General features: G+C 45.1%; 1 long non-coding RNA gene across 1 annotated transcript in view; it reads left to right on the forward strand.

Annotated features, from left to right (window-relative positions):
* LOC120937452 overlaps positions 1-25740 on the forward strand; it is an 84402-nt gene that overhangs the window by 50853 nt on the left and 7809 nt on the right. The window contains exon 2 of the long non-coding RNA XR_005748716.1: positions 23686-23804. This is a non-coding gene — a long non-coding RNA (uncharacterized LOC120937452). The remainder of the gene's footprint in view (positions 1-23685; positions 23805-25740) is intronic.

Raw genomic sequence — 25740 nt, forward strand, 5'->3', positions numbered from 1 at the left:
GGTGCATCTGGTAAGCACATTAATCATCCGTGCACTTGGGTGATGGCAGAGATTCATGTTTGGTGAAGGATTATCTCACCTGTTTTTCAGATTCGGGATTTACAAGACTAAGCCCTGGTTCACACTGGGTACGATTTGGAACGATTTGAGATGCGATTTGACATGTCAAATCGCATCTCAAATCGGCGGCAATTGTCGGCAATGGCACTGTCCTAATCAGTGCGACGCCGCATCTGCGATTTCAAAAAGTAGTTCCTGTACTACTTTTTGCGATTTCGGGCCGCGATTTACATTAAATCGCAGTAAAATCGCGCATTTTACCGCGATTTTGAATTCGCAGCAGTGTGAACCTAAGGCTAAAACAGTTTTTTTTGCTAGAAAATTACTTAAAACCCCCAAAAATTATATATTTTTTTTCTAACACCCTAGAGAATAAAATGGCGGTCATCGCAATACTTTTTGTCACACCGTATTTTCGCAGCGGTCTTACAAGCGCACTTTTTTTGGAAAAAATTAACTTTTTTGAATTAAAAAAATAAGACAACAATACATTTGGCCCAATTTTTTTATATATTGTGAAAGATAATGTTACGCCGAGTAAAATGATACCCAACATGTCACGCTTTAAAATTGCGCCCGCTCGTGGCATGGCGTCAAACTTTTACCCTTAAAAATCTTGATAGGCGACGTTTAAAAAATTCTATAGATTGCATTTTTTGAGCTACAGAGTAGCTCTAGGGCTATAATTATTGCTATTGCTCTAACGATCGCGGCGATACCTCACTTGTGTGGTTTTAATACCGTTTTCATATGGTGGCGCTACTCGCGTATGCGTTCGCTTCTGCGCGCGAGCTCGTCGGGACGGGGCGCTTTAAAAACATTTTTTTTTTGTTTTCTTATTTATTTTTATTAATTTTATTATTTTTTACACTGAAATAAAAAAATTATCACTTTTATTCCTATTACAAGGAATGTAAACCTCCCTTGTAATAGAAAAAAGCATGACAGGTCCTCTTAAATATGAGATCTGGGGTCAAAAAGACCTCAGATCTCATATTTAGGCTTCAATGCAAGAAAAAAAAAAAAAAAAAGGAAAATGTGTCATTTAAAAAAATGACAACCAAAAAATTGTCTCTTTAAGAGGCTGGGCGGGACTGACGTTTTGACGTCACTTCCGCCAAGCAGAGCTATGAGGACGGGTGGGGGCCATCTTGCCCTCACTACAGTCCTCACTCTCCAGGCGGCAACATCTGATATCCTCCGCCGCTACCGACGGCTCCGGTAGGGCGCGGAAAAGCTGCGGGAGGGGCCCTCTCCCGCCACCGATAACGGCGATCTCGCGGCGAATCTGCCGCGGAGACCGCCATTATCGTTTACACGGCAGCCCACTGTAAAGGTGGATATCCCGGTTCTGGCAGCAGCTGCTGCCGTTACCGAGATATTCAGCTTTAAAAATAGGACGTATATATACAGTGCGCTGTCGTTAAGTGGTTAAGCAAGATTATCAATACAGTTTTCAAGATTCTGTTCACTGGACTGATTAGAATCTACACCAAGTATTGGGACTTTACACTAGTGTACACATAGTGCACTTTGGTGATCTATTTGGATTTTGGATTCATCACAATTTATTAGTGGGAATGCTTTAATAAGCATTCCCAGTATTGATATTCGTTTTTTATTATTAGTGGGAATGCTTTAATAAGCATTCCCAGTATTGATATTTGTTTTTTAGTGGGAATGCTTAATAAGCATTCCCAGTATTGATATTCGTTTTTTATTATTCTTTTTATTCCGTACGTTTTTTGGCTCTGCGTAACTTCTGCATACTTTCAGCTATTGAGACCATTCAACTATTAAAATGTTCGTCTCGTTTAGCTAACGATGAAACTTCAAGTTTTTTTGTACTATTTATACTTTTTAAAATACTAAGCTTTTAGACACTTTTTTTTAACATTGAAGTCAATGAGAACATCCTTTTTACCGCTTCAAATCACACACGCTGCCAAAAGTTTCAGCTCCTTCATACTTTCACTTACAGACACCAAACAAACTTTAAAGTGGTCACAAAATATTCAGCTATCCAAACATGACTTAGATTTAGATTGATATCTTTTACGGTTTTTGTGAAAACGCAATTTACGTTTAGTGATTTTTTCAGAAAATGTAATCGATTATAATATGTTCCTATGGAGCAGCTTTACAGTGTGTCATTACATTACAGCATTACACCATTACAGCACAGATCATCCACAAGAAAAAAAAATATCTTTAAAAAAGGGGGAACAAATTGCTCTCACGCCCACAAGATCTACTTGTCATACACAATTTATATATCAAAACATAGGTATTTTTGTCTGGTTTCAGGCAATGTGATTTTGTGATAGGCATTTGACTTTTAGTTCCAGGAGCTTCTAAAGGACAAGAGACCAACATTTTCTCTCATTGACTGTAATGTCAAAAAGACTTTAAAATGTTTCTGCAAAACACACAAAGACACTCTTTTTTCTAAATCGCTGACATGGCCACATTTTTAAGTTTATCAACATAAATTTTATATCGATGCGTTCACAAGGGCCGTGTCTTTTAAACGGTGAAGTCGCTGTATCGATCGCATTTACGGTTGTGGATTTATTAAGGTTTGTTTCAAGGCTTAACTCCTGTATTTGGTCTGTGAATTAAAAGGCTTTTGTAATGGTATTTCTTTCCATAAATAGCTTTCTTTACCTCAGTGCAATATTCCTCACTGACCTGGGGGGGGGGAAACCTCTTGAGGGGGAGGGGCGACCAGGAAGTCAGGACACTCTCTACTTTGCAGATAGAGAAAGGAGCTGTGTGTCCTAAAGATAGTGTAGTGGTTATGGTGAATGGCTTTGGTGCGGGATCAGCAATTTAGCTATTCAGCATTCCCACGCGCATTTTCCTCAGGAAATGCATTTTCTAGTTATTTATAGGGTTGTCCCGATACCACTTTTTTAGGACCAAGTATAAGTACTGATACTTTTTTTCATGTACTCGCCGATACCGATTACCGATACTTTTTTTTAAATGTGTCCCCACAAATATGCAGCCACGTCCCCACAAATATGCAGCCACGTCCCCACAAATATGCAGCCACGTCCCCACAAATATGCAGCCACGCCCCCACAAATGCCGCCTAGTCCCCAAAGAGAAAGCAAAGCCCACCCCCCCGCCGCCGACGTCTAGTTGATCAGCGCGGGGAACATTACAGCTTTAATTTGAATAGCTGTGTGTTCCCCCACCGCGCCTCATCATATTTAGTCCCTCCCCCTTGTCCGGGCACTTTGATAGACAGATCCCCCGTCCCAGGATTGGATGGGTGATCTGTCTATCAAAGTGCCCAGACAAGGTGGAGGGGCTATATATGACGAGGCGCGGCGGGGGAACACACAGCTATTCAAATGAAAGCTGTAATGTTCCTCGCGCTGATCAACTATACGGCGGTGGGGGGCTTGGCTTTCTCTTTGAGGACTGCTCTGCTCCGCTCTCTCCGCCCCATCTCTGGAATGGAAAAAAAAAAGTATCGGGTGAAGCATCGGGAGCATTTGCGCGAGTACAAGTACTCGCGCAAATGCTCAGTATCGGTTCCGATACCGATACTAGTATCGGTATCGGGACAACCCTAATTATTTATGTATATGTACCATATTTTGTGTGAAATGTAGTATACTATTGCACATTGTACCACGAGATAGCGCCCTCAACTATCCACCATTTCTTAGTGATTTGTGTGGTTTACCTTTGAGTTTCTTCTTCAGGCTCCTTTCGCTCTTCTGCGCTCTTGCTTCAATAATATGAGAGAGTCATTGAACCAACCAGAATCATTTTTAGGGATGAGTGCTCTGCGTCTCGGAGCGACTATGTTTGCTGTCTGTAGTAATGCTTTGTTAATGAAGTTGAGTGTTTCCTTTGATTTTGTTTTATCATTGTTGTTTTGTTCAATAGTGTGGTTTTAAAGAGTTCCGAGTGGAGTTTCTTCTGTGATCTTGTCCAGTGTGTTAATAGGTTTGTTGGTTTTTTGAAGACAGTGTCAATGGTTATTTTGAATTTGATTGCATGGTGATCTGTCCAGGCTAAGGGCCTGTTCTCCAGTGTGTTGATGTCCATATTATCTTTGAAGATGAGGTCGAGGGTAGGGGTGCAACGGATCAGAAAACTCGCGGATCGATCCTCGGATCAGGAGTCACGATTTAAAATTCGCAGCAAACCTTACATGCTTGCTAATGTGACAGAACACCTCTGATTTTCACATTAAGTTAAATATTATCAGAGATGTTCTGTCACATTAGCAAGCATGTAAGGTGCCATTAAACGCAGCTATTCACCAAAAAACTATTTGTTTTTTACCAAAAAACATTTATCAGAGTACATATTGGCCTAAATATATGAGTGACGCAGTACCGTATCACAAAAAAATGCTCTGGTCAGGAAGGGGGGGTAAATCTTCAGAGGCTGGAGTGGTTAAACAGGGACCTGGACAATGCCATACACAGTGTGTGAAGCAAAGGACTGTGTACTGTGACATGCTGTGTATACAGTGGGGGAAGTGTCTCAGTGTAGCACACACACAGACAGTAGCGATGTACAAACACACACTGACAGGTTAAGCCCTCTCCACCCCTCCTCTCCCCTCCTAAGGACTCTCATGATCCCCTCACAGCCCCATGTGATTGTTCCAGCACGGCATTCCAAGCAGGGAGGTTAGGGAGAGGAGAAAGTGAGTGAGAGGAAGTAACAAGCTGAACACACACTGCTGGCTTCGTTTCTCACCTCTCTATACAGTGCACTTGTTCCCGATCCCTCACCTAACATTATCTTATCTGTAGAGCAGAGGCTGGCCGTTCCCCCTTCCAGACACTTACTGTGTAATCATGGTGAGTCTGTGACATCCATAGCTTCTGTCGGCTGCTCCAGGGGAATTCAGTCCCATGCTGTGAAGGGTCACTGGCAAGCACATGGTCTCCACTGGGGTGGAGCAAGATGGCCACCGCTCCAGAGCTAGGTTCGAAGCCGGGGACTTTCCTACGGCCGAGGCTCCGGAGCGCTCCGTGGATCGTGTGGTGTGACGATCCGAACGGGGTGGCCCGTTCGGATCACGGATCGGTGACGATCCGTTGCACCCCTAGTCAAGGGTGTGACCCGAAACATGCGTGGGAGCACATATCAGTTGCTGCAGACCTAGTCCTTCAATTGGTCAATGCAGGCGATGGGGTCCTGGGAGGCGTTGGCCCAGAGGTTGAAGTCCCCAAGTAGCAGGAGGTGTTTGGTTTTCAAGGTGTATGTCCAGATAAATTATGTCAGAGATGTGAGATGTTTCTTTGGTCCCGGTGGTCTGTAGTATGTGGACGGTGTCCTGGGGTGTTTGGAGTTGGAGTGAGTGTTTCCATGAATATGCTCCGGGGCACACATATGTCCAGGCTACTGCTGTCCGTGTCAGTGTGCCGTGGCCGAGAGCCACCTCGTACCGCTCGGGTGATAGATCTGTTCATGGAATGCGTCCAGCAGTCCCTACAGGAGGGGCGAGTATGGTCCCACCTGTCTCGGCAAGATGAAGCAACTGGGCATTCCCTGGGAGGTCGATTAGGGGGGTATCTCACTCTCGCTGCCTTCTCTACGCGTTTTTTCCCTCCTCCCCATGCTCGGGCCACTGTGTGACTGACCTGGGGTCCTCCGGGGGGGCTCCGAGTCCGGACAGGGGGCTGCACTCTGTATTGGGTTCCGCTAGTCTCTTTTGGACATGGTGGGGTGTACACATTGTGGGAGGCCGCTGTGTGGTCACGGCCATTTTCCTGTAGCCTCAGTCAGGGAAGCCCGGCAGCCATTTTGCCAAAGCCCTCAAGCGGTTTGTTGCTTAGGCGGCCATTTTCTAGTAGTCTGTTTTTTGCCTCTAGCGCTGGGGATTATCTTCTGGAACGGCACAGATCACACAGAGGGTCCAGAGAGTGGACTTTTGGTGTGGGCTTGCCTTTGGTCCCTAACGGTGTCAGGCGAGTGTGGGTCAGCATGACGTCAGAAGCTGGCACTTCTTCTCCAGACACACCTGCCGTGGCAACCAGTTGCCCTGCACCTGCGGTGCCTATGGACGTTTTTTTGGCGGTCCTGGAGTCTTTTGTTGCCAGGATGGAAGCAGTGTGCGGGCACAAGGGGGTAAAAAAATGCCCCCTCCCCACACCATCTTCTGGAAAAACTCTGCTTCAGACTCGGGCCTTGCTGTGGCAACCGGCCCCTGTTATGAAGTTTCAGAGGATGCGGACCAGGACCGTTCGGACAGTGAGCATGAATCCGTGTTCGGGTCAGAGCCGGAAAGGGCGCTTGTAGGAGCGCTTATCACAGCGGTGCGGGATACCCTACAGATGGAGGATGTGGCGGGGGCATCTACAGAGGTGTCGGTCTTATTTGGGTCTCACAAACCGGGCCGCAAGGCTAAAGTGTCACCCTACCTGACCTATTTTTGATAAATTTATCTACAGAGAATGGGAACACCCGTCGGTCCCAAAAGGCATGGCGGTGCGTTACCCCTTTTGAGGAGAATTTCCTGAAAAATTGACATCTCTCCCGATTGTGGACCCCCTGGTATCCAGGTTAAAAAAGGTAACCACAGGGGGTGTGGCCAAATGTAAGCAAAGGAGGAAGCCTTTGCAAGGAGCTCCGATCATCCTACTCTAATCCGGCCATGCTGCAGTAATCTGACCAAGGCTGGCTCCATATACTCGCGGCTCTGATCATCCTACTCTAATCCTTCGCCATCCTTGCTGAACAGCCTGGTGAGCCTGTACATCTGCCCTAACCAATCCCTGTCATCCCCTGCTTCAGATCCAGTCATTATTTCTGTGCCCAACCAGCCGGCCCTGCAGAAGTAATCCGGCCGAGGCTGGCTCCACATACTCGAGGCCCACCATCCATTGGGAATGAATTAAAAAACGCGGTAAAAGCGGAGCGTTAAAATCGCGGTAAAACACTGCGATGTTACCGCGTTTTTAATTCATTTCAATGGAGAGGGGCATGGGGAGCGTTTTAATAGTGCTATTTTTACCGCGAAAACGTGAAGAAAAAAAAGGGGGGAACCATCCAATTCAGTGAAACAGTTCATACATGAAGTGAATCTTCTTAAGTAGATAACCATATGTGTCTGGAATAGGAAATCCTCCACCAAAAAGGGGACATCGGTTAAGTGAGAATGAGATCTCCTTACCAGAAGGAAAGACCGGATTTGCAGCGGTCTTATAAGGCTTAGGGATGTTTAGGACTAGTCTTCCCAAAAAGACTGCTCCAGAAACTGCAAAGATCCAAAGGGCTGGTTCAGGAGCAGTCTTTTTGGGAAGGCTAGTCCTAAACATCCCTAAGCCTTATAAGACCGCTGCAAATCCGGTCTTTCCTTCTGGTAAGGAGATCTCATTCTCACTTAACCGATGTCCCCTTTTTGGTGGAGGATTTCCTATTCCAGACACATATAGTTATCTACTTAAGAAGATTCACTTCATGTATGAACTGTTTCACTGAATTAGATGGTTCCCTCCTTTTTTTTCTTCACGTTTTACTCTTCAATTTTTTCAAACCTTTTTTGTTGTCACTTAGTAGTTCACCTTGTATGATCAATATTGTATTTTTTGGTGGTCATTCTATTTTACAGCGCTGTACTATCTTGTGTTTTTTAGTTTTTGTTTACTATGGTATTTAGTAATTAGTACTGGCTGCTTATTTACATTTTCACGTGTTTGTTAAATTCTCACATATACAATAGCGCAGTGTTTTTTTCTGTTTAGACAGAAAAAACCCTTCTTTGAACTAGCTATGGCGTCTGAGACTTCCCCAGGTGTGGCTCTCCCTGCCCCCTCCTCCCAGGATAGCACTGCAGTGATCCTGGCCGCCATTGAACAGGGAAAACCTCCATGCTGGTGAGAATTGATCACCTTGCAGACAAATGTAATCTCATTAGAAACGACCTAGATAAGATCAGAGGTAGGCTGACTGAATCAGAATCCAGACTTTCTGCCACTGAAGACCTACTCAAGGCTACTACAACTGCTTGTCGCCAAATCTGATGACGCAGAAAACAGGGCAAGATGCAACAATGTCCGAGTCCTGGGTCTCCCAGAAGGAGAGGAGGGGGATCGCCCCGCCGAGTTTGAGGAAGAGCTCTTCAGGAAACTGCTAGGCTTTGCGGATGTCTCCCCGACCTATGCCATTGAGCGCGCCCACCGTGTACCCACATGACGCACTATCCCTGGTGCGAAACCCAGACTCTTCTTGGTCCACTTCTTTAACTTCAGGGACCGCAACAGGATCCTTTCCGAAGCCCGCAGACACCCCCCACTTCCATATGCCAACTCCTCAGTCCTACTGTTCCCGGATTTCTCGGCTGAGCTGCAGCGTAAGAGGAAGTCTTTTTTAATGAGGTCCGTAGGCGTCTACGTGAAAAATACATTAAATACAGCATGTTGCACCTCAGCCGTCTCCGGGTCCCTCACAATGGCTCGGTCAGGTTCTTCGACTCCCGGCCGATGCGCATAACTGGCTGGACACCCTGCAGTAAGCTGTTCCTCACTACAAGTTGCTTTTAAAAAGTTGCTTTGAAGATGCTATTTTCCCTCCGGATACTCACATTAAGGGTTTGTTTATTCAGTCATTTTTTTTGCACCCCCCCCCCTGGGTCCCACAGGGGCTGAGCCTCCCCACACAGGTATTATGATGTATCATACCATGTCAATGCCTTCATGGGGTTAAAGCTGGTATCATGGAACATACGGTGTCTCAATGAGAAGTTAAAAAGTGCTTTGTTTAAATACTTGAATTGTCATAGACCCCATATCTTGTTCCTGCAGGAGACCCATCTTCTGGGGAATAGGGTTCAAGCGCTGCGTAGACCCTGGGTACAGCATTCTTTTCATGCAACATACTCCAGTTATGCAAGGGGAGTGGCCATCTTATTGAATAAATCCCTTGCATATAAGGTTCTACATCTAAAAACTGATCAGGAGGGCCGATTCATAATCCTCCTCCTAGAGATCAGAGCAGTAGTATATGCTCTAGTGAATGTATATGTTCCTCCTCCCTTTAACCAGTGGGTCCTCTACACGATATACGAACATTTAGCTACATTGAAATTCTTCAGACTATACATAGCTGGAGACTTTAACTCTACATTGGATCCGTCTCTTGACTCGTCCAATCCAAATAGGGTGTATTCACCAGAATTGCTTAAATAGACACAAGCCTTTAATTACACAGAGATCTGGAGATGGAAGAACCAAACCTCTAGGGCTTACTTCTTTCACTCCACTACTCACAATTGGGCTCCAGGATCGATCTGGTCTTTGGTAACACCTGTGCCCTGGCAGCGATGAGGGGGGTCTCATACTTGCCTGCAGGCCTCTCTGACCATGCCCCTTTAGAGGTCACCTTGGGGTTGTCGGACACCAGAGGTCGAGACTGTTGGCGCTTGGCAGCCAAATGGTTGCAGGACCCCAAGGTGGGGTAGGCGGTCTCTCCTAAACTACAACAATACTGGGAGATGAATGAGGATTCAGCCTCAGCACAGGTAGTCTTTAGGGCCAACACCAGGGGAGAAAACATTTCGGCTATCAAAGCAGTTCGTTCTGAGATGACCTATCGGGTCCAGTTACTTGAGGAGGGAGAGGCTTTTTCTGGCTCCCTGTCTTTGGATCACTTCAGCCAGCTGGGTTAGGCAAGAAGAGCATTGTCTCTACACCTTGCCCCGGCCACACATTTGGATCTAAATTCACTGGCAGGGAGGATCTTTGAGTCTGGGGACAAAAACAGCAAACTCCTGGCGAATCTAGTTGCAGACTCTAAAATGCAGACAGTAGTGTCAGAAATCTGTGGTTCGGATGGTCAGGTAATCTCTGCTCCCGAGCTAATTCTAAACAAATTCAAATCCTTCTATGAAAATTTATACAGGGCAACCCCTGCCTGGCCTGAAGACCAATGCAGGGAATTGTTAGTCCTTGCATCTACCCACTCTTTCGCAGGAGGATCTTGAGCTTTTGGACAAAGATTTTACCGCAGAGGAGGTATGCTAATTTCCCAGCGGTAAAACACCGGGACCAGACTGCTTACCTGGTGAATGGTACAGAATGTATGCCTCATTAATTGCATCGGAACTGTTGAAGGTCTTTTCTGAATGTAAAGGGAAAATGTCCTTGCCCCCTTCTATGTATCAGTCACATATAGTCCTCATCCCTAAGTACTTCCTATAGGCAGATCTCCTTGCTAAACTATGACCTCAAGATCTTGAAAAAGGGGGCGTGGCTTGCGAGCGGAGAAGATGGACGCTTAAGCCTGCAGCTCTGACAGAGAACCGGGGGAACAGCGACTGCCCAGCGCACTTTGGACCGCTCAGAGCCCCATCCAGCAAGCCCATCCTCGGGACATCCACCCGATGCAGGCTAGGAAGCGTAAGGAGGATCATTACCCGAGGAAATTGACGGATTTCTTCACCATGCCGTCAGGGGGACGGAGGAGCCAAGATGGCGCCGGCGCGCGCCTGCAGTTTACCTCATCGCCATACACAGACCTCCCGGATTCGAATCCGGTCCCGTGGGAGGAAGACACCGAGCCGCACGGAGCCCGTGATAGATCGCCTCACACACCATCGACACAGAGCCCGGCGAAAACACGGATGCGGATGGACGCCACACTACAGGCCCCGGGAGAGGAGGCTTCACTAACGCCGCAGGAGAAGGTAGGCCTCGATGCTGCTTCCTCCATTGCCCTCTTCCCTACGTCCGGACAACCTGTCCTGGACACCTCCCTCATGCTAAAATCTCCACGATGGTGGGCATCCTCCCTCATGCTAAATATCTCCACGATGGTGAGGGGATTCACAGCAGAACTGAATACCCTAGGAGATAGGGTACAACAAGTGGAATGTAAAATGGATGACTGTGCTAGCACTGTTAATGAGCTCATAGATGCATGCAGGGACCAGGCTGAGGAAACAGATTGGATAAGAGCAAAGCTCGCAGACCTCGAGGACCGTTCGAGGAGAAATAACGTTAAAATGAGGGGGGTCCCCGAGTCTGTTATGCCTGCTGACCTGCACAATTATGCCCGGGAAATGATTGCAAAATTGCTGCCTGAAGTATCGCAAATTGAAAGCATCATTGACCGCATACATAGGATCCCCAAACCTAAGCACCTGGAGGCCTCCATCCCTAGGGATGTGCTTATGAAGATCCATTTCTTTCCAACCAAAGAGAAACTCCTAGCGAAAGCCAGATTAACCCCCGAACTCCCAGCCCCATTCAATGGCGTTCACTTATATGCAGACCTATCTCAATTTACACTATCCATGAGGAGGCAGATGAAATTAGTGACAAAGGCTCTTAATAATCACAAGATATCCTACAAGTGGAGGCACCCAGCCACGCTGGTGATCACCCACAATGGCTCGACCAATGTTGTATCTCATCCACGGGATGGCCTACAGCTCCTCCACTCCTGGGGCATCATCTTGGAGCTATCTCCTGCAGACCAACAAGCCTTCTCAGACCATCGACCAAGAGGCAAACGCCGCCCAAACCAACCACTGCCTGGCAGGAAATGAGCCCTCAAACCTAACTTTGTAAGGCGACGACGATCCCCTGTTCTCTGTCCTACTGACAACTAGCTGTTGGAACATTCCCCTGTTTTGAGTCAGTACACCTGTTTATTGCTGCTGACCTTTTTTGTTTGAGTTTACCAGTTCTTCGTTAATCCTTTCACGTGACTATCTAATTTCACTCACTGGCCGATAGCTGCCCGTCTCAAGTCGGGTGCCCACGGTGGTGGGAACGAAGCATCAGGCTCTAGAGTCATCTAGGCCCTCAATCGCACAGAGGCCAGGACCTCTGCAACTGTGCACAGCGTTCATATTTCACTAACTGTCTCTTTCCCAACAGAACCGCTTGAATTTTCTCTTCGCCAGAATCTCTACAGCATCCAGACCAACCGAGATTCCCAGTGCTACCAAGTTACCAGTAACCGACTGCCCAGTACCATACACCGCCTGTGATACCTTCAGAACTGTGAGTCTTTCCCATCCTGCACACACCTCCACTCCAAGATGGCCATCCATGTTCTCTCCCTGAACACGAACGGTCTCAACCACCCGGTAAAACGGGCTTCATTATGGAAAACAGCGCTGTCCCACGATAGCGACATCCAGGAAACGCACTTCGCCCTGACCGCTGCCCCCAAATGCCAACACAAGTCCTTTCCTCATGTCTTTTCGGCATGCTACACGAAAAAACAACGGGGGGTCTTAATTGCAATTAGAGACTCAGTGGCATTTCAACTCCACGACAGTATCCTGGATCCTGAGGGACGCTACATAGTATTAGTATGCACTGTGGAGCACGTTCAATACACCATAGTGAATATATACGCCCCGAACACTAGACAGATCAGCTTCCTGAAAAAAGTACTGAAGGCAACCCTGAAAATACAGCAAGGACATCTTATATGTGGCGATTTTAACCTTGTACCTGACTATGACATGGACTCCTCAGCGGGGCCCAAACGATTTGTTTCACCGCTGGCTGCCTTTTTGAACGCGCATGACCTATATGACGTGTGGAGGTGTTGTCACGCGACAGAGAGGGACTACACGTTCCTCTCCTCGCGTCACAACACCTACTCGCTCATCGACCTTTTCTTATCTGATAAATGGCTATTGCAAAATGTATGTATATCTCAGATCCATGAAGCCACCTGGTCGGACCACGCTCCAGTGAGCATTCAAATCACAAACAAACAATCTACTCCCAAGTCCTTCGTGTGGAGAGTGAATAATTCGCTGCTCCAGCGCACTGACAACCAATCGTTCCTATCTGAACGCTTGGAAGAATTCTTTAGCACCAATTCTAACTCAGTGTCCGACCCGGCGGTATTGTGGTGTGCTCACAAATCATTTATGAGGGGTTATTTTATTCAGTTAGGAGCTAGGTGGAAGAGGAGGAGAATGCAAACACTGGACGACCTGACAGCCCAGATAATGTCCACAGATACACTGAACAAAACTAACCCAAGCCCGACCCTTCATGCCAAACTGTTTAAACTTTGCACCGACCTAAGGACGTTGCTACTAGAGGGATACGAAAAGAAGCTCAGGAAGCTGAAAGCTACCTCCTTTGCTTCAAATAACAAAGCTGGTAAGGTTATGTCCCAACGCATCAAGGGACATAGGCTTAAAGCTAAAATAGCATACATCAACTACCCGACAGACCGAGATAAACATATCAATCCGCAAGCGATAGCAGACGCATTCAGTTCATACTATAGTGAACTGTACAACTTAAAGGATAGTGAGGGCGCACCTCACCCCACGACAAGCGACATAGAATCTTTTCTAGACCAAGTACACCTCCCCTCCCTTACTCCGGAACGACTATCGGACCTTAACAAGCCCTTTACACCATCAGAAATACGAACTGTAATTGATAAACTCCCCTCAGCGAAATCCCCGGGGCCCGACGGATACACAGGGGAATACTTCAAAACCTTCGCTACCACATTAACTCCCTACCTCTGCGACATGTTCAACCACGCTGCCACTTCATCTCAATTTCCTGACGAAATGTTAGATGCCCTTATCACCCTGCCCAAACCAGGTAAAGAACCCACGGTTCCTCAAAACTTCCGGCCAATATCCCTCTTAAATATTGATTTGAAAATTTATGCCAAATTAATAGCAAACAGACTAGTAGATGTCCTCCCCTCCTTGATCCATGCGGACCAAACAGGTTTCACCAAAGGGCGTCAAACGTCCGACGCCACAAGACGTCTTATCGACGTGATTCACCACACAACATCATCCGGAACGCCTTCTCTGCTCCTGTCATTGGACGCAGAGAAGGCGTTCGACAGGGTCAACTGGTCCTATCTCTCCTCAGTATTGGAAAGATTTGGCTTTCAAGGGCAAATACCAGTTTTGTGCCCCATTGTTTGTGCCTTCACAAAATTCTGCAACTAAAATGTTTTGCTTTCTTCCCTTTTAGAGCCATGAAGTCGATGTGGATTGTGATCCTGCTCTGGTCAGACATACCAAGGGAGAGAAGACTGGACCGCTCATCAGCGTGATCGTTGACCAGAATACGGTCTACTGTCTAGAGGGGGAATCCGTCTTATTGCCTGTGGCCATTGTAGGGACTGTAGGGAAGCAAGTTTATTGGTGGAGTCCCATTGATAATCATCTAGTTTGGATGAATGGCGTTGCTGGGGAGATCACGGACTACCAGAACAGAGCCATGAGCTTTCACAACGGATCTTTATTGTTTATTGATTCAAGAGACACGGTTGAGGGATGCCGGAGAGTGGAAATATTCTTTCGTTATCTCCATCCTCTTGTCCAGCAACACTCATGCATCCACTCTTCAGTACGTCCCAGGGAAAATTACCTTGCAGGTGTCCCCAAAGACTAACACCCCTACTCCTACAACTTTGTCCAAAAATACAGCTGCAATCCCCTATTACAAACCAACCTCCTTGGAATGCCCAACACTGCAAGAGGAACCACCAAGTAGCCTAACAGAAAACTCAATCCCTGGAATATTGTTTAATAACGTTAAGTTTATTCATGTGCAGGTGGTACTTAATTTGTCCCAGTGGAACATGGCCGAATTCGGCTCATGTGCCCAGACAAATGTATCTTTGTTTTACTCTTCCTTGCTAGTAGATTTTTATTACCTCCCAGGCAAGCAAACTCAGGATCCATTGGCAGAACCACAGGGGCATTTTCAGATCCAGAAAGGTAAAGGGCACGGACAGCATACTAGCATCCAACCCATAACTTTGTGAAACTGACATGTCAATTTGGAACCAAGCCGATTTGACAGCGATTCGCCGGCATATCGGAAATGGTGAATAGGAAAAAGGTTCGGCAAGTGCTGAAACCAGTTCTGCAGGGTGTTGAGGGGCTTGCAGGGGAGAAAAGGTTTTTGTTATTTTATTTTTTTTACGGTTTATAACATAAAGCTAGAGAGGATGGTATGGGCCAAGAGGTAATATGCACCGCGTATGGAAATTTTATCTTAAAAGACACAGATCTTACACAATGGTATTGTACTCACACTAATACTAGTGGTGGAATGAATGTACATTTTGGAGACACGTGCAAACCTTTGCCAGTTTCCACAATTTGAAGCATAGGGATAGTGACACCACACCCAAATAGAGGGCCATTTTCTTGCAAGAAAAGCCAGTCACTGTGCACCTACCGTGACCTAATGTACATATCCTTCACAATGTCGCTGCCCGTGTTCCATCCACAAGAGGACTACTTTTTACACAATGGCGTCCATACACTCCCTCGGATACCTCGAGAATGACGTGTACAAGGAAAGGCTGCACCTCCCCGAAATGCTCATTCAAGGGCGATGGAAAGCACCGCACACTGCCTGCTGCACTGTCAAAGACAATAGATACGTATGCCGTTGTGATGTGTTTGAAACTGACACTCCAGTCTGTGGTCTAAACCATGACCCGGTTCCCACAGCCAACGTAGCAAGGGACCCCCAACTGGAAAGTCCACACCAACCACCTCAAGAAACCATTCCACGTGAAATGGAGGCTAACTGCCCAGTGAAGTGGTCAAAATGGAGAACACCAAGCACAAGGGTCACCTACCACATGGATGGACTGTACTGTCGTTACCAATCACCAGACATTCCTCTATGGGGGTCAGTCGTGTCCAAATACCCTATCCAAATTTTTGCTTCATTCCACATGAGTACAGTACTATTGGGCAAACTATAGAAACCCCATACCAGTGTTGACATCATTGAGAGTACCCCTGAGGTCCCAGATCCTAGCACATACATACCCCATGTTGATGTAAAAATGTATACTTTGTCAGTAAACCTCCACAATCAAATTAGTAATGATATGGTGAAAACCGAGGAAAGGTTAAATGAACTTTTACATGATGGGGATTTTAGCTTAGTCACCACTAGAACCTGGAGGGAAATGGGATGAAAAGGTTTTCTCATATTGCAATGTGGGGTATTGATTTTTATGACGGGCATGGTGATATATCTTGGCTGACTTCTAAAAAAAAAAAAAAAAAAAAAATGGCAGAGGGAGAAACTTAACATTCTAATGGATATCAGACATAAACAATTACTCACTTAAAATGTGGCCTAGTCTCATCTGTCTCAACTGGCCACAAGGGGTCATCTGTTGCCCTGGGTGAATTGTTTATGTCTAATCGCCGTAATTGTACATAGGTATAAATATATATTACGATAACAGTAGACGTGTGGTGGGGAAGAAGTTACAGTTAGGGATTGAATATATCTAATTAGCACTCTCTGTATTTGATATGCATGATTGCTTTGTATGAAGGTGGCCGGAGACGACCAATCTACTACATCTTTTGACATACAAAGCAAGTCAGGAAGAAATCACAGTGGGAAAGGTTTGCACTTTATGGTGTCACCTGGAAACGACTGTACTCTTCCATGAATAGACAGGAGGTCTAACTAGCTAGAGGTAATTAGTTTAAACTTCAAACCTATACATAGCTAATAGATAGAACTAGGATGTTGCCCATATTTGGAAAGGATAGTAATGTCCAATCAGAGTGGGCCTCAGGGACAAAGTTAAGGTGGAAGGAAGCTGTGACCATAAAAGGAAAGGCTATTTCAGCCAATCAGAAGTGACATCAGGATTATAAAGTCAGGGGGTCTCATCAATAGAATTGGAGAGAGATGATGAGAACTTCCCGGGCCCGGGATGTCAAGGTAACATCAGAATCTATCTTCTCCCCTGCACTTATTTACTTGTCATAATTTGTTTTCTTAATACTTTTAGTGTGATGTGCTTATCTTGTATTTGAAACTAACTTTTATTTCCCTTACTTTAAAACTGTAAATGTATGCAGTATGTTAGATAGCTAATATCTTTTCTCTAAATAAATGTGTGTTATGTTAAAGCTTTTCACTCTAATCACAGAACCCTTATTTTAACCATATATCGTATATGCGAGATATTAAATCATAAATATACAATATAATAATAATTATTATATCAAAAGCAACAACACCAACCCCTCAGCGCGAGTTTACTCCGCTAACCTACTTTCCAAGCCATTCCACATATCAAATGGCACAAGGCAAGGGTGCCCCTTGTCGCCACTAGTGTTCAACCTTATGATGGAACCTCTAGCGGAACACATCCGCAGCAACCCGGCCATATCCGGAATCACTATAGGACCCCACACCCATAAGATAAGCATGTTCACGGATGACGTGATCCTGATGATCACCGACCCTTCCCGATCCCTGTCAGAGATCCAAAAAGTACTACATTGGTACGGGGAGGTCTCATTATACAAAGCCAATGCCACTAAGTCTCAAATCCTCAACCTAGGAGTAGATCCTGTGACGAGCAATGTATTGCAGCAGCAATTCCCTTACACCTGGGCAGACTCGTGCCTACCGTATTTAGGAATCTACCTCACCAAAAACACACGCGACCTTTTCCCATATAACTATATCCCCCTGAGAAATAAGATGCAACAAGACCTGGGGAGATTGGGCAAGGTTGAGTTATCTTGGTGGGGCAGACTTGCCGCCTTCAAGATGATTCACCTCCCACAACTGCTCTATCTATTTCGAAACGTAACGATCCCGGTCCCAGCCAGCTACTTTAGATCCCTGCAGGCGATGCTAGCAAGCTTCGTCTGGCAGGGGAAAAAATCCAGATGTTCCCACACAAAGCTGATTAAACACAGACTAGCCGGTGGGGTCGGCTACATCGACTTTCGCGACTATTTCTCGGCCTCGGTCATGGCTCAGGCGAGAGAATGGTTTCTGCAAGACCCTTCGACCACCTGGGGCGAGATCGAGCGAGTCTACAGCTCGGTGGGCCCACCGAACCTGTGGCTATTTGCCGCCCTTCTAGAACATAGAGCCCCGACCCACCTGGCACCGCCCATGAAAGTGACCATAAGAACGTGGCTCCAGCTTCTAGCACGACGGGACCACTCGGACCCGACGATCACTTTGAAAATACCAATAGATACTCTATCCCTGCTGATTACCCCGCTAGCAATTAAAACGTGGCGAGAGAGGGGCATCCAATCCCTCCAAGACCTATATTCTCCTACCAACACCATCAAATCGTTCCAACAGTTACAGAGGGAGTTTGACATTCCCCAGAACTCTTACTTCCAATACCTACAAGTCCAACACTGTCTAGGGAAGACACAGGCACATCCACACACCATTAACCCATGTGTTTGGGTTTATCTCACAGCTAAATCCCAGCCAAAAAAGGGCATCTCCCTCTTCTACAACATCCTTCAAGACAAACGTAGTTTTGTTAAAACTCCATCCCATGACCAATGGGAAAAAGATCTACATAGATCCTACTCACCCCTTCAATGGCACACGGCATGCAAACTAACACAAAGGGCCTCCAACTGCACCAACCTATGGGAATTATCTGTAAAAATCACACTCCGGTGGTACTACACACCAGCAGTTTTATCCAAATTCAAGGCCCAAACCCCCGACTCCTGCTGGCGAAACTGTGGCTGGAGCGGGGACCTGTTCCACATACTCTGGGGATGTCCCAAGCTTCGACAATACTGGGGTCATGTGTTCAACGTAATTTCCGCAATAACGGGCACCAGATCCAGCACTGGCAATACTTTCCCTAGGGATAGAACTGATCCCGACTGCACTACGCCACGTAGTGCTCAACCTCCTTATGGCAGCTCGCCTGTCAATAACGAGGAAATGGAAGGACAACCTTCCCCCGACGATCACTGAAGTGATTGACCTGACCAACTTACACTGCTCTCATGAACAGCTACTGGCATCCTCACTAGGATGCCTAGCAAGGGTTACAGCGCTGTGGTCTCCCTGGTCGGTTTGGTTCACCAATAGTAAGGAATTTCCAGTGGTATGAGCATGTATGTACAGTATTGATTATCCCTGTTCCTATGGAGGAGAGCCAGTGCCCCACTCTGCGCAGTTAGTTCCCGTGAGGGGCGCGGGTGGAGTACGGGATCTCTAATCTACCGAACCCTAGCGAGCCGTCACCCCCTGGTGAGGGCGCCATGCTCTGTTTAGCGAATACCAACTCTTGTTCCTGTTGACGGTTAAGTTCAATTATTCCTTATCTGCTACCATTACAGTACTTACTTACATGATTTATTAATATACCAACTACTGCTGTATCTTGATATATCGAGAGAACATGTTCCACAATGGGACACTGTTCCTCCTATGACTTAATGCACTGTTGTATTGATTGTCTTTTTTCAATTTGCTGAAATAAATAAAAACTATTGAATTAAAAAAAGATCTTGAAAAAAATATTGGCAACAAGGCTGCGGACAATTCTCCATCTCTGGTTAATATAGACCAGACTGGTTTCATGGCAGGGAAATCACCAGATATAAATTTAGTGTTTACCACATCTTCAGCTTCCTATCACTGAGTCCTCCAGTAGGGTAATGGTTACACTAGACATTGAAACGTGTGTTTGATTCGGGTGGCGTGGCCTTTTATGTCTTCGGTTCTAGAGGTCATGGGTTTCAGAGAAGGATTCGCAGGCGGATCAACATTATTTATATAAAGACCTGACAGCACAGATAAAACTTAAGTGCTCTATCGGAACCCTTTGTGGTTGGAAGAGGTACAAGGCAAGGTTGCCCTCTGTCCACGGCTCTTTTTGCTCTGGGTGATGGAGCCACTTGCCTCGGCCCTCAGACAAGTGGACAGGAGACGCTGGCCATTCTATCCATTTCTCTAGCTGCTCAGGATCAAGCTAAACTGGGACAAATACCAAATGTTACCGATAGATAATGCGACCCTCCTCTGTAACTCCAACCTGGTACCGTAAAAAAAAATTAAAGTGTCGCCTATGGGGATTTTAGGTACCATAGTTTGTCGCTATTCACAAGTGCGTGCAATTATAAAGCATGACATGTTTGGTATCTATTTACTCTGTGTAAGCATCATCTTTCACATTATACAAAAAAAAAATGGGCTAACTATACTTTTTCATTTTATTTTTTTATTTTTATATAGTTTTTTTAATTCATGAAAGTGTCCTTTTCCCAAACAATTTAAAACACTGCAACACAAAATATCATGTGACATAAAATATTGCAAACCATCTCCATTTTATTCCACTAGATTCTCAGCTAAAAGATTATACATTATGTTTGGGGGTTCCAAGTAATTTTCTAGCAAAAAATACTGATTTTAACTTGTAAACACCAAATGTCCAGAAATAAGCTTAGTCATGAAAGGGATAAAGGAAGTATAAAACCAATGGCATTCAGCCGCTATTAATTGAGTATCTCCTATTTTGTTTTTGTATTACCATCAGGGAATGTATGTGGCACGCTTCTTGCTGTTTCTTTAATTGTCTTGCCAACAACTGGCCCTGTTCATAAACACAATGGGCAAATATCTATACCTATCTTTGGTCTTTTGATCAAGGGCCTGTTGCCAGCTTCATTCTCAGTTCTAGCTTATGGGCGTATTTGAGGTCGAGAGTTGTTTTATATCTGACTTCTTCAAGTTTAAAAATGTCATCTAGTAGATCTTCCATTTATTTTCTGCTAGAAAATCACTTGGAACACCCAAACATTATATCTTTTTTTTTTTTTTCAAAAGACTCTAGGAATAAAAGGGCGGTTGTTGCAATATTTGCGCAGCCGGTCTTTTAAACCCAATTTTTGGAAAAAATGCAACTTTTTAATGAATAAAAAAAAAAAACAGTAAAGTTATCCCTCTCTTTTTTTTATTTATTTTTTTTGTCCAAAAGTTTTGATTACCTGTTTTTGCGCCTGATTCCCTTACCGAAGATGGTGGGGGCAGTACCCTAGAGCCCGAAGGAGAGATCGGTTTCGGGTGCCGACATCACGAGCGCCCAGGAACAGGTAAGTGTCCATATATTAAGTCAGCAACTGCAGTATTTGTAGCAGCTGACATTTAATATATATATATTTTTTTTTCGGCGGAGCTCCACAGCTTTCACGCTGGAGCGGGCAGGCGTTGCCGGTAAAACGCTGCTATTTTAGCGGCACTTACCATGAGTGATGGAGGAGCGGTATACACCGCTCCAAATGCTCTTATGTCTCCTCCTGTGCTCTTCTTGTCGGTTGGCTGCTTGTGAAGCTGCTCAGCGGCATGTGGTATAAATACAAAAGTAGTCCACTTAACCGCTTCGCACTGAGCGTACGCATACATGTGGCCTCGGGTTTCGGGGTTTATACCAGAAACATACCATTGTTTAGAGCGGGCAATTGGATATCCAGGCATAACAACCGATGCGGCTAAAAGCTGCTCGGTTGTTATACCGGAGGAGTGGGAGTTAACATCCCCCCCCCCCTCTGCTGCTGCTCTGACTGGGCCTCCATCCCACAGGGAGACCCGATCCAAGATCCGTCATTTTCCGTCACCTTGTGCCAGTCTCCTAAATGTAAACACGGAAGCGACGTCACTTCGGTTTACTCAGCTGCCAGTGGCCGGATTTAAAAAAAAATATATATATATATATATACAGTATTCAGAATCGCCATTTTCGATGATCTGAATACTTTGAAGTGTAAAGGATGGTTTTGGGTCTTTTACATTGCCTGTGACAGCAATAAAAGTGATCACATTTGTATTTGTTTTAAAACACAATTTAATAGTGAAAAAATAAAATTAAAGTGCCCCCTGTCCCCGCGAGCTCGCGCAGCAAAGAAAAACGCATACGGATGTTGCGCCCACCTATGTAAACGGTGTTCAAATCACACATGAGGTATTGTCGCGATCGTCGGAGCAAGAGCAACAATTCTAGCCCTAGATCTCCTCTGTAACTCTAACCTGGTAACCGTAAAAAAACGCCATTCCACGAGTGTGTGCAATTATAAAGCATGACATGTTTGGTATCTATTTACTCAACGTAACATCATCTTTCACATTGTATATAAAAAAAAAAAAAAAAAATGGATCCTTTGTCCTAGCCACAGACAGAGGTAACATGTTTTTGAACCAGGATGTCCACAATCTGACACATAAGACAGAAGATGTCATTAAGTGTCCTTGGCACAGGCAGTGCCTTGGAAAGGCATTGAAAAAAGATGGGTAAATAGTAAAGCCTTTAAAAATGCCACCTTAAGGCCTAGGACTCTTATGGAGAGTCTCCTTACAGCATTCCACTTGTTTTATACTCATTTGGCATCCTACTATATGGTATCCTGAAAGGCATACATTTCAATGGGAAGGTTTGAGGAAGCCAAGCTATGCCTATATGAAAACCCATCTTGGCTCACCCAAATTCCACTAGTTTTACACTCATTGGGCATCCTACTATATGGGGAATGTTCAAATTGGCCCAAACCAAGTGATCTAAATCATAAAATATGGCACCATGACAGCCATGCATCAGAATTTCTCATTGAAAAGCATGGCTGTCATGATGCCACGTTTGGTGCCATATTTTATGAATTTGATCACTTGGTTTGGGCCAAATTGAACTTTCCTATATAGTACGATGCCCAATGAGTATAAAACAAGTAGAATTTGGGTGAGCCAAGATGGGTTTTATATAGAAAATTTTAGCAAGGATTGGTTTCCATGCAGAGCTGCGCAAGATTTTGCACTCTCCAATTTAGTAAATCAATCCCAAAGAGTGTCTCCCCCCCCCCCCCCCACACCTTTTGTGATGACCTTAACCCTTTCATGACTAAGCCTATTTCTGACATTTGGTATTTACAAGTTAAAATCAATATTTTTTTTTGCTAGAAAATTACTTGGAGCCCCAAACATTTATATTCCCTTTAAATAATAAGACAAACTCGCCATAAAGCAAAGCTTCTTTGCACCCCTCCACTGACACATTTTGATTTTTTTTAGGGGGGAGGTGGAACGAGAACCTGGTTTTGACGTGTACCTGCTCCCACTTTAAGTCAGATCACAGAGGCAATCTACGAGTATGTCTGCCAGTCTTCTGGGACAAACACAGGTCCCAGAAGACTGCGGGAACATTCAGAAAGGCTTTTCTGCTGGTTTCCCTTACCTAAGATCCAGGCGCCTGGACCTTCTGAAGCTGATAGAAGAATCAGCTTGGGTGCTAATATCGCTGGATCCCTGGACAGGTAAGTGCACTTATATTAAGTCAGCAGCTACTTTTATAGTTGCCAACTTTTCATCTTTTGTGGGGGCAGGGGAGACTGGAGCTATACTACAAAGGATAAAGCACCTGCTGCACTAATACTTGCTCACTCTACCTGGTCCATAGGAGCTTTCTTGATGAGCATCCCAGGGTCTATGAATATCAAGTCTGTGTCCTGCACTGTATAATTAAGATGACAGGAATTTTGAAATGCCAGAAATTGCATGTCTTGACCAACATGACACAGGCCACCTTCCTGTCTGTTCCTGCATTATTCTGCAACACTTGGGTAGGGTTATAGAGGAACATCTGGGGCGGTCATGTCAGCAAAGCTATGTCAGGCACCTGAAGGTGTACCATGTTGCATGGATGTTAAGCCTGTCCCTTGTACTGTACTTGAAGAGATTTTACAGGTAAGTCACAATTCATTTTATTGTGATTTTCTTTTCATTTATTGTACTATGCCTTTGTTCTTTGGAAACAATGATCATAATTTAAAGACCCCCAACCCCTCCCCCCCTTTTTTTTTCTTTCTTTTGTTAGGGCAATGCCAACAAAAGGAACAGCTCACCCATTTGTTGTTGAGACTGACAATTACAATGTTCAACTTTTTGGATCATCTCTTCCTGTCAAGGTCATGGAGGCATTGGCAAATTCTAATGGTATGATTTGTGTATTTTTTTTTTTTTTTCTGCTTCAAATATTTTATAATTATCAACTAAATTCCATTAACAGAGCATGTACAACAGTATAGTAAAAATAAAAAGGCTTAATCATTTAGAAAAGCATCTGTTATAAAGGTAAATGAAAATGGATAACATAGTAGGTTGTAGGATACGATTATGTAATATGAAGTGTAATCATAGCTTCATGACAGCTATTTTGACAACAAATAATATTGAGAAATGTAAGTTGATTGAGATAATATAATCATGTCATCTATGAAGAGACTAGAAGTGAATTAACCTATAGACATACAAAGTTATTGTGTTGTAGAATAGCTGGGGGATTAAATTGGGCTAAACCAGGGCCACATTTCTTCTTTTGACTTGGCTTTATCTGGTGCGAAGGTCAAAAATCCCATACATTCAAAACATCTTCTATCACAGTTAGTATATCATATCATATTACAATGAATAAACCAAGTTGGGGGGGGGGATAGGGCACAGAAGGGAAAGGGAAGCAAATGTCCAGGAGGACTAATGGTTTAGTGAATCAGGTGAAGGTAATGGTAGTAACAGGGCAGATAATATAAACTCTCAGGGAAACATTAGCGAACAGTCCAAACCAGGGGGGTAAATGTTTAATCCAAGGTCTCCATAAGGATTCAAAATTAGTAACTTTAGCAGGATAGCTTCAGTTTTTGCATGTATCAGAGATTGTGTAACTGTTTGGCACAATGAGTTTGATTTCCACACCTTTGCTATAGTTTAGCTGCCGTGGTTATACGAGATAGGAAAAAAAATAAGGAAAATTACTCAGATACCTCTGTTTTGACCGCCGGATCATAACGGGTCCTCCCGAGAATGCCATCACTCCTAGACATTATTCTGGTCATCCAGTCTGTCCCACAATCTGACCGTCATTTTCTTCATTAGTTCCACGTCTTTGACCCTAGCATAAATGGCCTCCTAAGATGGGGACACAGTTTTCTTCCAGTGAAGAGCTATTGAGCACCTTGCCGCCGTGAGTACGTGCCTGAGCAGTTTTTTTGTAGGGTTTAGCCAATTTCATTTGGGAGAGACCTAACCAGAAGAGTTTTGGGGCCCAGAGGTATGGGTCCCTCAAAAAGGCGAGTCAGTAATTGCTGTGTTGAGGTCCAGAACGGGACTATTAAGGGGCACGTCCAATAAATGTGGAAAAACGTACCTCTGGCTTGCTGGCATCGCCAGCAGCAATCAGAGGTGGAGGGGTAGACTATGGAGTATGTCCAGAGCCAGATACCAAAAGAGAATCTCATAGGCATTTTCTTTGCAGAGGATACATAAGGAGCTCTTGGCAGCCTGACTCCAGGCCGCCCTCCAGGCCTCCTCCGTGATCTCCTCCCCCCAACTCCTTCTCCCAGCGGAGCATATATGCATGTTTGCCCCAGGCTTTCATGGAGTGCTTGTTCAGTATCTGATATGTCAGATCAGTCCCCTACACGAGCGGCCCTCAAGTACGATGCGTTCAAATGAGGAGGGTGCAGAAAATTGCAGGCACAGGGATGTAGTTTTGGCGTAGTGACAGATCTGTAAATAGCTGTAGAACACCTGTCTGGGATGGTCATATTTGAATTGGAGCTCAGAGAACGGAAGCAGCTTACGGGACCTGGGGTCCACTGTGTCCAAAATGGAAATAGTTAGCGAGGCCCAAGGCCACGACATCTGATGAGTGTGACTAGCTGGCACTTTAGGGTTGCATTTGGAAGGAGGTCATCAGTGAACATTCAGATTTAAGCTCACATTCACAGGACAACCGACGGAGCTGGGACATAGACCCTAACAATCGACCAGGCTCCAACTCCACATTTGCGTTCCAGAGGAGATTATTTAGGTGCACGGGCGATAACCAGATTTTCTCTCTCCGTTCATTTATTGTCCGACCTTTGGGGGAACC

Source organism: Rana temporaria, chromosome 4, assembly GCF_905171775.1.
Source record: "Rana temporaria chromosome 4, aRanTem1.1, whole genome shotgun sequence".
Classification (NCBI taxonomy): Eukaryota; Metazoa; Chordata; class Amphibia; order Anura; family Ranidae; genus Rana; species Rana temporaria.